Here is a 17,895-nt window from a genome sequence, read left to right as displayed (position 1 = left end):
GTGCCCATGTCCAGCCATCACTGTGCGAGAGGTGGGGGACACCCTGGACGGGTCTCCAGTCCATCACAGGGACACATAGAGACAAATGAGACAAACACTCACTCTATCACACACCTAGGGGCAATTTAGAGTTACCAATCAGCCTAACATGCATGTTGTTGGTCTGTGGGAGGAAACTGGAGTATCTGGAGAAAACCCATGCATGCATTGGAGAGATCATGCAAACTCCACCCAGAGAGGCCCCGGCCGGGATTTGAACCAGTGACCTTCTCGCTGAGATGTAACAGCTCTACCAACTGCACCACCATGCTAACTTTGGAAACCGTTAGCAGAATTAGCTTCCGCTAAATTAGTTTCACCAACTTTAAGTCCGCTAACAAAATTCACAAGTTTATTTCTGTCTGTTGCAGTGTGTCTGAAGAGTCGTTAAGCTAGGTGTACACGTGACAAGACGTGATTGATCGAAGCAGCTACAACTGGAAGAAGGAAACAAAGAGTGTGACGCAGACTGTCAGTGGTCTTAGTGGTTAGCGTTAGCTTTTTAAAAACTGTTCAGCATCTTAGCATTAGCAAAGCTAATTATTTTAGTTAGCGGGATATGGGTTAGCAAAGCTAACTTTTTGATTAGCTGTGCCCACCAATGCTTGAATGATTCATGGGCTAGTGTTAGATTTACTGACACTTTGTGTATACAGTACTTTACTGATATATGGTCAGGTAATGGAACTGAAATGAGAGAAAAGAACAAACACTTGAACACTTGCTCTTGTCAAGGGCGGACGTCTTCTCCTCCTCTCCCTCTCTGCTTTGCTTTGCCCTGTCCTGCCTGTGAAACTGCTTTAGAGCCTCTGTTCTACAAATCTTCCGAATCATAGCTATGGACTTGGATTTGGTCAGTTGGTCTCTCAAAACAATTGATAACATTTCTTCAAAGAGAAGACAGGCTTTAGGTGAGCTGATTTGCCCTGTTGGCATGCACGCAGCTGGATATCTCATCGACTTGGAAGACTTGATGACGTGTCATCTCTGCTGCCATTTGTGGATTTTAAGGATGCATTTATAATTGGATTTATGATCACTGGTTCCTGCTTTTTGGATTCGGCTGGTTGATGGTTTATCTACAATCAAGGAAGTCGTCGGCAGCAAATCTGGACCTGGTCAAGCTGCCTGCCTTATGATGGCTTGGTTCATGCCTCGAGCACCAGACTCATATGCTTTTGGCAGGATGGATCAAATCTCGGGGATTATTCTCAGGCACGGTCCATTGGTGTTGGCCATGTATTTTGGACATTTCTGAACCGAGTGGACCGACACAGACTCAAGGTAGATGTCATTAAAGTTCTGCCTGTCTCCAAAACAATCATTTTTATCTGAATTTGGCTCCCTGACTGGCCTTGAAAGTCCATCTTATCTCAACTCGCCTGGAAGTTTTGTAAACTTGATGCTCTTCCCCTCCCTCTCTTCCTACCGAGGAATTTTCATGGACTTTTCAGGGGGGCCTAGCTGAATAACCATTCTGTCACCATTTCAGGACTCCTTGGATTCATCTTTGGTCGTCCTCGGCACCCCCCGAGTGTGCACGATCTCTCCAGAAGAAACTACTTGAACTGAGTGATTTTATCTGAACTCTGCAGTGCCTCTGTGTGTTGTCTTTGGACATGCTCAATGCCCTTGTCCCCCCCACCCTAATGTTGGTGTCATTACGCAAGATTTTATTTTTTCATTATCACACTGTTGACCTTCAACCAGAGGTTAAAAGCATGTTAGGATTTTTTTTTTGTCTCCAAACCCTATGTGTTATTTTTCACCACTTTTTATTGTCTGTCCAAACAGGTCTCACCTGTAAATGAGTCTTCCAGGCTCTGTCATATATGTCAAACTCAAGGTACGGGGGACAAATATGGCTCTCGTTGACATCTTATCTGGCCCCCCAAGATATTTTAAATGCAAAATACTTTTTTCACTTAAGTTTTTTTCAGTAATCTTTGATTATGATGTCAAAAGTGCAACAGAGAATGTCAAATGAGACTAATCAGATTCTTTTTTGAGGAACCTGCAACCAAGAAAATATATTGGGTGTGTGATCTGAGTTAATGTAGATTCTGAAACTGGCCCTTAGTTTGAATTTTTTTTAATTTTGGCCCCGTTTGTCAGTGAGTTTGACAGCCCTGATCTATGTGATTTATCTGTTTTAAATAAAGGTTGAATGAATGAACGACAAAAATCATTTGAACATCTGAAAAAACAAAACAACATCTGATGTGTGTTTCAAATTTAATGTAATGAAAATGTCTAACTATATCTGTAGAAATCTAATGTAAATTAGTTATTAATTTACACCCTTCTATTTGGCTTTATACCTGACATGTAAGGTTTCCCTTTTTTTTGGCTCACGCAAACGTACATTGGGTGCTGCCTTTGAGGCGTCGGTGATAATTTACCGCAAACTCCTTCACTAATTATTTCTACGTCCATTTCCCTGCGTATTGCTGGACAGCCTCTCAGAAACAAAGCGTGGTGTAATTGTGCCCTCAAACCGCTGGGAGAGACTCTCGCTGCAACTAGGAAGGGAGATGCTAGAATCAGGAGAAGGTCCGCCATTATCGGGAAGCTGGAAAAAAAAACTCGACTTGAACACAACGTCACACATTTATCCTGCGCGAGCCTCGACAACATCAGAAAGAAGAGCACGGCGGCTTGTCTGAGAGCAGCCCCGCTCTGAAAACAACCCTTTAGTGCAACGAGCTCGGATTCGTGTTCCTTGCGGACTCCCTTTTTATTTGAGACACAACAAAGGAAGTAATAATCGGTGAAAACAACGTGGTGCTGGTGAACCAAGACGGGGAAAACACACCGAAACAGGGCTTTCCAACGCCTCCTCCTCCTCTGCTTTTCTCTCTCCAGCCGTTGTGAAAGAACGGGAGTTTGGGAATTTTTCCCTCCTCTCTCCCTTTCTCTCGCTTTCTTTTTTGTTGTTCGAGCACATTTTTTGTTTTCCACGTAACGAAGAAAGGCAAAGAAAACCCGCATTGTTTCTAAAGAACTTCACTTAACGTGGGACGCGATGGCCAGGCAGCGTGTATACTAGAAAAAACGGGGAAATGTCGATGTGATTATTTTTAATTGTTTAATTTTTTTTTGTGTGTGCGGAGAAGAGGTCTGGTTTATAAAAAAAAAAAAAAAAGTCTTACCGGTCGCAGATAGAAGAGGAGAGAAGAGCTGGAGAGACAGGAATGATATGGTATGTATAAACTATTCATGTTAAAGAAGCTTTCCACGGATTTATCCTCGGTACTTTCTTCTGCAGCTTGTAATCCAGTGTATAAATCGTCTGCCTCAGTCGGGCTGACAGCAATGATTATTCTAATGATTTTACGGATACATTTAAAAATAATGACAATAAACCATGATAAGGTGAGCCAGTGCTGGGTTAAATGTGGAGTTTCCCAGAGAAGATGGGGATCAGAACCAAGCATGTCCTTTAAAATGTTTATGCAACACCTGGAATGCATTGATGTTGTCAGGCCTGGAGAAACCCCACACCATGCATGTTTTCAATCATAGAAAAGAGCAAAAATAGTTTTATATGATCTAAAATGGGGCGGTGCAGGATTAGACCAAATTGAGAGGTTTCATCATCTGTTGTAAATCTTTGCAGAAGAAGGGTGGGTAGGACAATATAATGCTTTTTTTTTTTTTTTTTTCCCAATGGGGAAATTAATTTTCACGAATTAAATTTCTACAGAGCTTTCTGGTGACCCAAAATATGGGTATGGTCTTGTTTAACTTGTCCCACCTGACATATTGTATTCATGTCTTCCCTATTACTTTCATCCTGAGGAGTATGTGGACGTATACAGGTCGTCTGTTCTGTTTGTTCTGTAGATACCAGAAGGAGCTCATGATAACGCTGACATTAGACTGTTTTGGAGGGCAGAAAGACTTCCCAATGTGTCAGAGTTTCATTTCACTGCAGAGTGATCGTACCTCTGGCAGCCACTCCCTTTCTGTTCAAGTCCTTCCTTTGGACTGTAGCGCTTCCTTTAAAAATAAAAGGGCTTTTCTACATGTTGCTTAACTCCTGTTTTGCTGTCGGCTGTGAAGTACTTCATACAGATAGCTGGGCTGAATGTGTAGGTTTGGGGTATGGCCTTAGCTCAGCTGCTTACCAAGGACTTTGGTTTGTAGCTACTGCTGTGTCACGGCCTAAATAAAGGGACATTTAAACAAACACAGGAACTTTGTCATTTGAAAGCGTGCATGCTTTGGCGTTACGGATCAGTGACTCGTTACCCTCCCCCGAATATTTGTTGTCCCCGTTTTGACTGACGGCTCAGATTTGAATCATCTTCATGCCGAGTCAAAAATAAAACGTATACGCTCACTTCATTTTTTTTCTTCTTCCCTGAGAGAAATGGTCTTTCAGCCCTCAGGTAAATGCATTAGCAGCTGTCAGCACTTCTCTTCCCTGCTTGATTGGGCCCTTCGCGATGCGGTCACACCTTTCCAGGAAGCGTCGTCTTCCTCTAATCGTTGTGCCATTTGTTCAGGCAGCAGGCTGGCTACCAGCACTCCCCCCTCCGTCACTCTGCCCTCAGGGCTGTGGGTCGGTCTGCGAGGACTTGGGTTTGACCGTGTTCCTAGGATTAAAGTGGTGCAGGCTTTGCACAGCTGGATGTAGGCCAGAGTTGCAGATATATATATTTATTTGTTTTGCAAGGGTTTCTGCCCCAGATTTTACATGAGGAGACAAACGCAGGGTTCTGCATACAGCTGAAGTCGACTGCTTTATTGTCTCACTATTACACATGTTTTAAACAAGAAGCCCCGAGTTTAGGTACAAAAATGGCCTAGTTTAATAAAGGGATGGTTCAAATCTTCTGAAATTCAGTTTTAGCGAAACGAGTAGGAAGAATAATATCTCACCTGTTGTAGATAGCTTCAGTTTACAGAAATGGAAGTTGAAGAGCTAATGGCCAGTCCCAAATCAAATGTATGCCTTTTCAAAACAACTCCACTCTAAAGTTTCACAGCAACCCCTACAAGCGCTATTTTGTTTAAACCTTAACACTGCTGTCAGTTTTGCGGTGTTGATTATTAAGGATGGGGCCGAGCCAGTATCTGTATCGGCCTCTGATACCAGCATAATTTACGTATCGGATTTTTCCGATCCAAACTACAGAGATTTCCGATCCATGATGCATGTATGCGTCTGATGAAATGTCTCCATGTGATTCCCTGCCGGCTGCTCTGCAAGTTGGCTTCAAACTATGGAATGGATTTCCTGACCGGAGGTGTGTCTCATGAAACCCAGAGTAATAAGACCCGTCTCACATTCAGGAAATCCATTTCATAGTTTGCAGCCAGCTACAACGTGAGGACTGGGTTAGCAGCACTGTTGCTAACCGATAACCAACTTTTCATCGAAACGTGTCCGCTGTGTGGAAGTATTTTACACTAGAAACACCATAAAACAAGACAGCAACGTGCAGTGTCTGCAGAGCCGCTGTACCGAGAGGAGGAAGCTCGGTCACGACCTATAATGCAACAAACTTAATCAAACATAGCACCACATTAAACCGCGGTAAAGTTAGTTTTACGTTGAACATTCGAGCTCTGTGGCTTCAGCGGTGTGTTCTTCTCGTTCAGTCCGAAGCAAGCAGTCTGATTTCGGTCAGCTGCGCTCAATCTGCTCCACTCAGTCTGCCCGTCTCGGAGGAGGGGTAGACTGAGCGTGGCTGACCGAAATCAGACTGCTTGCTTCGGACTGAACGAGAAGAACACACCGCTGAAGTCACGGAGCTCGAATGTTTACCGAGAAGCTGCTAAACTTCATCGTAATTAATGACCAACCGCTATCAGTTTTAGAAAACGAAAGATTTCGCAGCTTGATTGAATACTAGCAGCCAAGATATAGTTTACCCTCCAGGAGATATTTATCAGTACAACAGTAGACGATCATTAAAAAACATATATGATTTGAAAAATACAAGAAAATTATATATATTTAAAAAAAAATGAAACGAAAACAGCTACATTATAAAGCGATGTAAAATACTAAAAAACAGGAACATGTCTGTGTTGGTTTATGCCATGAACTTAGCAGATGTTTGAAGCTATTTAATCACTTTAATATCTATTTTAAAGCTAGGAATAAAACACATGTTTTGTGTTAGCAGGATTTAATTCTAACTTTGAAACTTATCCAACATTAATAAAACTTAACTCAAGTTGCCTTTTTGGACATACATGCATATATTTGTACAAATTGTAATTGCGAGGAGATTATTACAGCCTCATATGAAATCAATAATGATGATGATATCGGAATGGGATCGGTATCTGCATTGGCCGATATCCAGATTTAAGTATCGGGATCGGATCGGAAGTTAAAAAAATGTGCATCAGTGCACACTTATTGATTATATTCCTGCTGGTATAGTGTCCCAGGCTGCACAGGAAGTGCTACAGCTACTGTCACTATTTGCAAATAGCTAAAACTTTGCAGACATAATTGTGTAATGTCAAATTGACAGTAAAGGTTGTAAAGGTTTACAAAACTGCATTTGCATGAATTAGATCTTTTAGGATTGTAGTGGTTTTAAGGACAGCAGCAGTCTTACTTTGTTCTTGTCCAGTCTTGGACTAGCCATTAGCTCGTCAATTCAGTCAGAATTAACTGAGAATGTTCAAAGAGCTGTCTGGAGCAAATAAGATATTGATTGATTATGACTTCTTCCCAGAACCCTACTTCAAAAGACTCAAACTGTTGTTTCTAGTCTGTGATTATTATTATTACTTTTTTTTTGTCTATTCTTCCCATGAAATGTTAGCCTCCTTGCTCATTGGTCAGTTTCACATATGGCTCACCTGTCGGCGTGAGGGGAGTCCTCACATGCAGGATAGGAAGTTTCCCCTCTTATGAAATCATGCATTCAGTTTCTCCCCTTTTGTAACACGGGAGAGGTTTTCTTGTAAGTCTGCGTTGGATGGTGAAAGGAGCTAATTATAGCGGGCAGCTTTGGAGTTTGGTGAACCAGATTACAGTCGCTCCCCTCTCAATAGCTGCCTTGTTCTAGTGTCCGATTATTAGGCAGAGAGAAGTGCATTCTGGGATGATTGTATCTGAATTTCCATTAGAAAGTGTGCCTGCCTCGCTTGAACTGAGGCCCTCTTCTGTCCTCACAGTGTCTGTTGTCCGGCTCATTGCAGATTTGCAGACGGGGAATGGCTTTTTCTTCAAATTGTAGAGCCAGTTTAATTCTGACTCTTAAATGAACGTATGAGGAAGCAAACTCCAAATTAGCAGTGTTTGCTGTGTAAGTGAGAGGGAACTAAATGCCTTTTAAAAGTTGTACTTGAATGCAGTAGCCCTCTGGCATAAAGGGTTCGGCCTTGGAAAATAATTGAGAATGAAATCAATGAGCAACATAGATTGCATGCACTCTATAACCCAAACCCACCTTTTTACTGCATTGCTTTTCCAATACAAATGCATTATTAATGGATACTGGAAAGTCTGGGCATTGGATGTGATTAATGGTTCAAACTGTGGTCATGGGTCTCTGTTATAACATTTTAAATTGAACTTCTAAAGTTCTTCAACAAATGGTAGAATTACTGTGACCGTGCAGATGAAAAAAAAAAAAACAGGATGTAAACCACAGAGGAATGGTGACCTTTGGAAAACCTTTTTTTTTTTGTTCATTCCAGCTACAGTTACACAACACAGAAACAAGGCTGTGGTGGTTTTTAAAACAGGCTGGACTGGGTGTGCATGTGAAGGACTTTAAGGGGTGCGGGGGGGGGGGGGGCAGTGACACGACAAAGTAGGGGGCAGAACTGCAGCTACAAGGCTGTGAGAGTGAAGTAAAGCAGGCCAGTTTTTGCTTCAGGCTGTGTTCCTGGTATGTGCCCTTTCAGATTTGCGCTCTCGAATCAACCAATCAATGCCTGCCATAAGTAACCCTGCTGCTTGGCTGCTGACTGCAACAGAACTCCATGAGTCAGCATGTTCGTTGATAAGATGTTATGATTGAGACTCTGCCAGTGAAATTAGGCCACTGCTCAGCGCTCTCTAGTTTGGACCTCTGCTTCTGCACTTGTTGAGACCAAGTTTGTTTCACCTACAGACAGAATCAAATTGGTTTGCCTAAGCCCTAAGGTTTGCATGTTGCCTTCAGGAACGAGCTTAAAAAGAGAGCTGTGTCACATAAATAGACGCTCCTTTTTATGTTATGGGTAAAATATTTTCTTGGTTGGTTTTGGTTGAGTCATTGTTACCACTGACTGTTCTCGATATGTCGAAAGTCTTAAATTCTCAGTAACACGGAGAGACCGCCATGAAGTCCACCTATGCAGGTCTTTAAAGAGAAATCCTGCAGTGCTTCTAATCTGTGGGTTCGTTCAGTTTGTTAACCTGGCACTCAGTTTTCATATTTAATTCATTATGCTGACCTACCCTTCTTCACATTTCTAAGTCCCCAAGCTTCATTGCCTAAATTGGGCTGGTGGTGTGAGCAGAAGAAGGCCCTGGGCGTCTTTGTTTGACTTTACTCACCGGAGATCCTCGCCGTTGGCGCCCCTGGGTTTCCTGCAGGAAGTCCACCTACGATGCATGGCTGCGTGGGAGGGAAATGGTGGACCAGAAGGAGCAGGGAGGGTGGAGAGAGGAGGAGAGCTCAGGGTCAAAGGTGAGGACAAGAGTCAGAAGGGGCTAACAATGGAGTTGGTTTTGTTATGCTGGGAGTGGTCTGACCAAAGATGGGATGTTTTTGGGTTATTAGTCCATTCATTAGTCTCATTGAGGTAATAATTTTTAAACTTCTACATTTGGTTTGCATGAACTGCTGTGGAGTTGTTTTAAGACAGCATTGTTGGATTTACTTAGACTAGCTGTTACCTCATTGATCTGGTCAGATTTAAACCATTTCTCCAAACTCCCTGAGACACAGTTAACCACTGAGATACCTGTCTCCAACAGGCAAGGTGTTCTTTGTTCATTTCTTTTCCACATAACCCAACCTTAAACAATTTGAACTGTTGAGACATTTAGAATGGTACTTGTAGCGGCACATCCGATCAGGGCCCGGTCAGTCATGTCTTGGGTGTTTCAGGGAGTTTTGTGATAACTGAGAACAAAGCGAGAGCGAGGGAGAAATACTCAGGTTACGCTCTTCCCTTGAGTGGGTGTACTGGGTTGGAAGTGACGTTTAGGAAGGCATGGCACAGTAAAATCCTCACGAACGTCTGGATTCAAAGTTTTGCAGCAGAAAACTGACAAGATGACCAAAACCGTTCGCCTGCCAGTGGTTTTAATGTTCCAGTAGGTCACTTTACAACGTCAGAATTGAATGAGCTTGGTGAGTAGCGTGGTCACTGTGCTTTGTGAAAGTTTTAACTTATTTACAGCAACATCTACATTTAGTTGTTCAGTCTTTAAAGACGTGGAAGCAGACTTCAGCCTGATTTGTTGTCGGGGGGCTAAAAACTCAATGTAACCTTTTGAACTCCTTGCAATAGGAAAAAAGCCTGATCAGGGGAAAAAAAGGCTGACAAATCAATTGGAAACGCACCCTTCAAGCAGGTGGTAGTTTGTCAGGAATTTATTTTTGTTTTCTATAGACTATGGGTTTGCTTGACGCTCTGAATCATGGCTGGTGGCGACACACCTTGTTTTCATTTCACTGATGTACCAGTAGTTATCGTATGTTTTCTCACTTCTTGCTTCAGAAATGGTGGTGAGCTCTCGGTGCACATCCATCCATGTTTTTTTTTGGTGTGTGTGTGTGTAACTAGAGAGCAACAACGTTCTGGGTTTCGTATTATGTGTAAATAATCTGTGGTTACCTAACATAGATGACATCAGGTGACAAACGGAGACCTTTATAAAAGCAGCATGGGTGTGTCAAAAGAGACTGAGGTTGTAAGTTGTTTGTCCGGTATATGATTGGACGGTAAAAAACAAAAAAACAGGATCTAGATTGTTCACCTTTACATAGAACTGTTCTGTAAATGTAACGGACAGCAGCAGGGCGTGTGACTAAAAGCCGTGTAGCTGTTTTCCTTCCCACTTTGCTGTACCCATCAGTAGACATAATAGGATTAGGTATGAAGGAAGTATGGCACAGAAGGGATCTCAGGGTTTGTCCGTGTAGTAAAAAAAAACAACAAAAAAAACAATACAACAGTTATGTGCTGAGGGCGCAACATAAAATTATCTTTGGCTTTAGTTTTCTGCCTTGACAAACTCCAGCTGCTTCAGGTCTGTGATTTAATTCTCGCTTTAGTTTGTATCGAAGCGGCTTGCACGTGATGTTTACGCTGTCTTCTACCTCCATGTCTTGATGATTTATCGTAATGTGTCTTACAAGCTGCTGCTCTTCTGCCTCACTGACATTTTTATTGGAAACTTGTCCATACACCTGCAGCGTACAGACAGCAGAGAGAGGGGGTGAGAGTGATTGTGTGTGGCGCAGAGGTGTCCTGCTTCAAACGTATTCTAATTAAAGTTGGCAGCTTTAATCGCAGAATGACATGTTTGAGAAAAGGGTGGGGAACTGGCAGAAGTAGAGCGAAAAGAGGAGGAAAAAACTATCATCAGACAACCTGAAGTCCCAGAGAGAAGTGGTTCTGACTTCTGCTGAACTTCTCCCCAACTCCGTTGATCATCCTTTCCACTCTCTCCCTCTTGTGCCATTTGGTTGTCACAGAAAACTTTTGTTTCCGTTTGTCCGCTCCCTTGTTACCTTTGATTTATTTATTTGTTTTATTCAGGGAGTGGTGTTGGTGGGAGCTGTGGTTGAGGACAGAGGAAGGGCACCACCTTGTCGCTGGATGTTTGCGTCAAACGCCACTGGAGGAGAACTCGGTGGTGTTTGGCACCTCCCGAGTGAACAAGTGCTGACACGGTCTCTCCAAAGCAACATGTTTTACAATGTTGTGATTTCATATTCTTAACTTGTCGCTTGCTGCAGGCATTTTAGCATGACACAAATCATTATCTCACTTTATGTTTTTAGTTTTCTTGTTGGACAGAGTCCAACTTTAAATGGTTTACAAATTGTTGCGGGAAATGTTTAGCTATTGTGTTCATTCAAAGATGGCACTAAAGCTGCCTACAATATTATTTATACTGCTCGATCCATAAACAGTGTAAACGGCAGTGGCTGAGCCTTCCTTGCCCTCATCACATAACTGTCATCATGGTTCTGGTCATTTGGCAGCTGTGTGACAGTGGGCATCATAGCCTCTTTAAGGTGAGAAGATAAGGTGGCTGTTCATAGCCATTTGTTATCTCAGCCACTGAGCCCCCTGACACCTTCACATCCCTTATCTGGCTCCATCCCAGTTTCTGGCCCGAGCAAGGGTTTATGCGAGCCCAGCAAGGCTGATGAAAAAGTACTGCTTCGCCGACAAACTGCTGGGCCTGCTGTTATCGATCGCAGTACCGACGCCTGTCATCCAGCCACCACTTAGCTGATGATGTTCAAGGCATTGTCTCAAGGCTTGGAAAGCGGCCATAAAGCAGAGAGTGGTGGCGACTACTGGTAGCATCAGAGGAAGAGATGGATTTAAAAGATAGGAAGCGGCACACCCGAAGGAGTCTGGGCTGAGTGAAGCTATGGTTTGACACAGTGGTACTATAGCATTACGACCATCCATTCTGCTTGTACACCGTCTGTCTCTGCCGCCTCCTTTTTGTTCTGTTCTTGGCTGTCTCTGTCGTGGTGCTGTTTGGTCCATCTGTACGGGGGGAAAAAGGATAGTCATAATTTCTGCCAGGCTGCCAGTCTTTGTGTTAGTCTTGTTCTAACCTTGTTAGAGTGATTATCAGTGTTGTTACGCCAATGGAACATTTGCTTGTGCTAAACAAATGCTCGTAGTAATAAATCGGCTGGAATGCTAGCTGTGTCAAATAAAGACTGGAAGTTCAGATGCATCTGTTAGAATCGAATCAACCATATGATCACAAAAGGCTACAATGAACCGTTGACAAGTGTTGCAGTGTGCAAGAACACAGATGGTACCTGTTGGTCTCTGCATCCTGCTGTCAGATAGGGTTTGCATGAAAACTACACAATTTATGAAATAAAGAATCAGTGGAAACAAGTCATGCCATTATTTTTAAAGGCGAGTGTATCTAACTGTTGCACAGCTCTGTAAACGTTTGTTGTGGCATGTTGGAGGATCGTGGATGGATGTCTTTTGGGTTGGATTGTCAAGGGGGTAACATGGGTGACTGCTCTTCTCAGTGCCATAATTTCCCAGGATGCATAGTGGCCCCAAGGTCCATAGCTCTTATGTCAGAGTTCATTTCCTGTTGCAGCAGCTCCTGAGGATCCACCATTTTGTAACTTTCCTAATGAGAACAGGCAAAATGTGCTTCACTTATTAGTAAATGACTTAAGTGCAGTGTTTTGTTGAAAATGATATGTAGGATCAGCTGATTTAGGCAAAAGGAGAACCCTCCCTAAATATTTGAAACCAACCACTTGCCAGTCAGTTTTACAGTGAAAAACGTTTAGTTGAAGCCACAGTGGCTGTGGAAGATCCTGTTGGTGACTAACAGTAAGGAGGCAGTGAAATGTTTGAAATGAGGAACAGTTTTGGATGCATTTCTGCTCGTTTCTCTTTCTAATAATACTTGTATTGTGTCAGTGTGGGTCCTGAATCACTACTAACCACAGACCTTAGTCTGGGCAAGTCTCGCCTCTCTCTTTTGTGTATTTTGCTGACTTTTCCATTTATGTCCTAACTTAGGGAGATAAAAGTTGGGAAAACATGGGTGAAAAATGTAAACATTTCTCAGAGTTGTTTTTGCTTGGAAGGGTATTTGGAGAGACGACGGTTCCACCGCACAACGGCTCGTATTAATCACAGTCGTTGGAGAGATTAGAATGCAGACCTTTTTTACCCAATGAGGGAAAAGGTCACAGGGAATGCAGTCTGTCAGGTCAGGGTGAGCTGAGTCTGCTTTAACTTAAATCTATGTGTTGGCTAGGAGGAGAAGATGGTCAAAGGTGAACCTCAGCTGTGCACGTTTTTGATAAATTGTGAATATCAGGAGACTGATACAGTGGTGCGCAAGAGAAACTATTTGTTGGGTCTAAAGTCAAAAGGGAAGAGGCAGTTAGTACAGATTTGATCTTTCAAAATAAAATAAATTGTTTAAAACAGTTTTAAGTACCAGTAATCAGGAATGTTTTGCTAATTAAAGAGGCAGTATTTAAGAATAAATGTCCATTTAGGGTGAAAAATCAATCTACATTATGTGTTTGTGAGAAAGAAATAAAGAAAGAAGTCAAAATAATGGAAGTAGGACTACCTTAGTTCAAAACGTTGGTTTACCGGGGTAGTTAGATGTTTTTCCACCTCTGTAATCAAGTGCAAATGACTGATTCATTAAATTGAGAAAACAGCCAACACAAGCTGACTCAAATAAACGGACATTACTTTGCTTTTGAATTGAAAATGTAAAGAGTACCACTTTAAGTACATTTGATACGAGTTTAGAACGAATGTAAATCACAATTTTACTACTTTACTTTAAAGACATGAAGCTAGACTTATATTTTGTTTTAATAAGATGGACAATGAATGATTTCAGTGTATTTGTTCTTCAAGCTGCTCATATTACTGCACACAGCTCCTCTGACTTACATAGCCAGTCTAAATACATATTTTTGTTTAGGAAGCGCAATCAGACACTTGCAGGTGTTACACCCCCCCCCCCCCCCCGCAATAAGTGAATATCTGCTAAGTAGCAACGTTTATGTATTTTAGTATTTTATATATAAAGGCTTTAGAAACACGTCAGATACTCTTGCAATATCAACCTTTATTTATACAGGTAAATCCCATTGAGCCTCGAGGACTCATTTACAAGAGAGACCTGATTTCAACAAAGAAAGATGACAACAATGGACAACAGCAACAACAATAAGCAGTTATAAAAACTCGTACTACAGTTTTTTTTTTTTTTTTTTTTTTTTTTTACAAATAGGATGGCTAAAAGGAAAAAGGTAACAAAACCAAAAAAACTGCTAGATTCCGAGACAAATGTATAAAACTAAAAACAGGAACATGTCTGCATTGGTCCCTGCCAGGAGTCCAACAGATTCTTAAAGCCACTTAGAGAGGTCAAGGTCGAGAGCTTCAAATCTTTTTGTAAGATATTCCAGGAAACAGGAGCGGAGTAGGAGAAGGCCCTTTTGCCTAGTTCAGTCCTCACTGAGGGAACACTGCAGGTAATGATGTCCTGAGAGCGCACTCCGTAGCTGCACTCACGCAGAGACATGTAGGAGGAGATGTATGAAGGCAACAGACCAAGAAGTGATTTAAAGATGAAAATGTACCAGTGAGAGAGTCTGCGTGAAGTTAATGATGTCCAGTTAACCAATGAATACAGGGTGCAGTGGTGGGTACAATAATCACAGCCAGTTATGAATCTTAGTGCACCATGATTCACCAATATTCAAAACTCTTAAATGCACGTCATTTTAACAACTTATGTACAGTACTGTATATGTAGCTACCAAATTTTACTCACCAGGCTCCGAAGAACAGCAGTGGCTTTTGAAGGGAACAGTAATCGTGATGCAGAGCAGTTTTTCAGATATTTTACACAAACTGGTTCTGGTCACATGCACTGTATTTGGTAGAAATAGCAAATGGTGATGGTAGAAATTGCCAAGAGCCTTGCCTATATGAGTTTTCTGCTAATAGTAAGCCTGAAAGGATACAACAACATTGACAAAAGGCTGCTGTGGCTCCTATTATTTCTGCCACCAGCTGTGCCTAAACTGTGAAAATATGTACGCACGTCAGCAAGATCAAAAGTGAGAGAAAGGTAATTTGACTTCATGAAATAATGAGGATTGTATCAGAAAAAGACACAAGAATACATGGGCTCCTTCAGCATTCATGTTGCTGTAACACTGCCAGATCAGTTTTGTCTCTCTTGATTTGATTAATTTTCTTGAAGGTCTGCTGCTCAGGAGAATGAATAAGACAAGAGCCAGAGACCAGTTTAACCCAGCCTTGATCCAGAACTCGAGGTGTGCAAGCTTACTGTCAGTTCCTACGCCACTCTGTTTCCATTTCGACTTATTTTAGACATTTCAGTGTAAGCATGCAACTATGTTAACATATTGTCTCCTTCTTGTTCTGGTATCAAGAGTGTTTCACTGTATTGGACCAGATTCTAGGAAATTGCGTGATTCTGGGAATATTGAACTTTGACACCACAGAGCAGCGCTTCCAACCAATGCCTTGCCTTTTCCTCTTTTTTTTCTCTTCCCTCTGTTTTTCTCCAGAGGTCATAGTTGACAGGAGATATGGGTGGGGGAGGTCAGTTCTCTCTGCTGAGGATTCAGGGGTCTTCATTGGTCTGGTGTGGCTGGGTAGCAGCTTCAGGCGGGGGGGGGGGGGGGCAGGAAGCTGTAGTGGCAGAGGGAGGAAAGGAACGGACAGCCCTCTGGTGTTTGACATTGTTTTGTTGTTTATCCGTGTTCGGTTTAAAGTGGTAGACACAGAACGACCATGGTTACAAGTCTGCAAACACATTTTTGTAAAGCACTAAAACTTTGGCATGTCACAGGCCAGACATCTTGGAGCTGGTTTGTTTTTTTGTTTTTCCACAACTATAGAGCCATTGCAAATTCAGATTGTAATGTCTCACTTGACACTTGTTTTTTCCAATGTAATACATAAACCCCACACTCAGGTTTACTTTCGTGTTAAAGCTCGGGTTTGTTATTGTTGGATTAAATGGAGCAGATGCTACACCGACTGGGTTTTTAAACATTCAGGTCACAAAGTTTTAGCTTGTCTGGTAGTTTTACATTGTCTCACCCAGAGCCTCCTGTCAGGATAGTTTCTTTGCCCCAAAACAGCAAAGAGTTGCTTCTACAGCTTCATAACCCGATAAAGCCAGTGCTTTAGCAGTTGAAATGGGAGGAAAGAATCAGTTCTGTTGCAGTGCACTGGCTCTGAACCAGTACTAGAACCACTAAAGAGCCGCTACAAGCATTCTGTGAAAGTGTGGGTTGTTGCTCCTGGGGTTCTCTGATGATGTTCCATTGTACGCAGTTCCCACTTCCTGCACAGCTCAGGAAACACTTGATGGGATCATTCAGTGTAGAGTCTAGACCAGGAGATGGAGAGAGGACTGTTGAGCAGGCTGATGGAGAACGTAGGGTCAGGGGTGAGCAAAGAATGATTGAACCAAAGGAACGATGGAATGCTGCGAGGGCCTTTGGGGCAGAATCGAAACTACAAACAAAAAGAAAGGGACAAGCAAGCAGAAAACTGATTACAGATGACAAATCTCCAGCTCTTGCAACCAGACAGTGTTGGCTGCTGTATCCTGAGGGGGAGAAAATGCAACATTAACGCAGACTCCAATTTGAAGTGTATTCTACATGCATATGTGTGTTTGTGTGTGTGTGTTAGTACCTTTGTGCGTTTAGCCTTCCTAACTTCAGCAGACAGGAAAAAAACCTCCTTTCCCCTCCTCTGTCCTCTCTCATCCTCCACCCTGTGCTTGCTGCCGATTGGCTGGAGGGCATGCAGGAGATGAGGCCTTGTCGTCTAATCTGCCAACAGATCACCACTGATGGGCCTCTGTAGAATGGCTTTAGTAAATTACTGTTCTAGGGTTGGGCAAATCCCCTCTATCAGATAGCAGCTCATGCTATCGCTCTCCTTCCATTTCTAGCTCAACTTTTCTTCACCACCTCACCCAGACTTTATCTTTTTATCGTTTCTTCTCTGTTCATCTCTGCATCTATTCCTTACTCTCCCTTCATTCACATTCTTTGCAGCCTTAATACATCACACCTAGTTGTGTGTTTGTGCATTGCACCTGCCCTGCTACGCGAGCTTCCCACCTGGGGCGAAATGGATTTGCTTACGTCAAAAAGAGACATAGGGTGGGTTTTGCACTAAAGCTATTGATGCATTATGGTTTCTGTGTGAACAGGTTCCCTTATCTCCTGGTGCGTTTGTGCATCTAAACAAGATGGACCAGTTTTGAGCCTTTTTGCTTAGCTCAGTTTGAAATGAGGTCCTACTGTTACTGATATAATCCTGCCTTTTAATACCTGGAAGAAGGTGTTTGTGGATTAGAGGGAATTGTTTTTTGCAAGTCATACAGTTTTTGTTTTGCATTCCACCATCTCTAAAGAGATGATGGGGAATAAAGAACTGGATGGAGGTAGATAAAAAACAAACAGGTGTTTTTCTTTACCCATACAGTAACTCACTGTGTGGGTAGAGTATTTCCTGAGGTGGGGAATGTAGCTTGGTTTAGAAAGTCGAGTTGAGCCAAACTCTGACTAACCTTTTGTGTTTTGTTACAGCTTCCCCCGACTCCTCCTCAGACTGCCAACATTGTGGTTGTCTGTTCACATATGGTAGCCAGGCCTGTCTGATGTCACACAACTGTTATTGCTGTGATGATACTCCTGCTGGATAATTACCAGGTGGTGTACAGGGAGAGGAAGTGGTTAGTCGACACATTTTTAATGACCGTTTAAAAAAAAAAAACTTTTTACTTGTTTTTTTTTGTTTGTTTTCCCTCATTATGCCTTTGTAAATAGTAGTAGCTGCATCTAATTTTAGACCAGCAAACTAATTTTCTAGTATTCAGCTTGTAAGATAAGTTTTACAAGGAAAAGAAGAGGTTAGATTATTTTTTTCTGTATTTTAACCCTTCTGTTTGTCAAAGAACCTGTCTATAAACTACAAAAAAAAAAGGATACTTTTTTCTCACTTCATGGAATTGTTTCTGTTCTGCCAAATCACCACATACACTTTAACAACACATATATATATATATATATATACATTAAAGGCAACAAGCAGTATGCCAATGTCCTCCATCTCTAAGGG

General features: G+C 42.2%; 1 protein-coding gene across 2 annotated transcripts in view; it reads left to right on the top strand.

The window, feature by feature from the left end:
• The first annotated feature begins 2,547 nt into the window (after window positions 1-2,547).
• arhgap35a (Rho GTPase activating protein 35a) overlaps window positions 2,548-17,895 on the top strand; it is an 83,583-nt gene continuing 68,235 nt past the window's right edge. For both annotated transcript variants that reach the window (XM_037677505.1, XM_037677504.1), the window contains exon 1: window positions 2,548-3,241. The gene's annotated coding sequence lies outside the window, so the exon portion shown is untranslated. The remainder of the gene's footprint in view (window positions 3,242-17,895) is intronic.

Source organism: Nematolebias whitei, chromosome 6 (assembly GCF_014905685.2).
Source record: "Nematolebias whitei isolate Nwh7 chromosome 6, NemWhi1, whole genome shotgun sequence".
Taxonomy (NCBI): Eukaryota; Metazoa; Chordata; class Actinopteri; order Cyprinodontiformes; family Rivulidae; genus Nematolebias; species Nematolebias whitei.
This window is presented reverse-complemented; position numbering and strand designations above follow the sequence as displayed.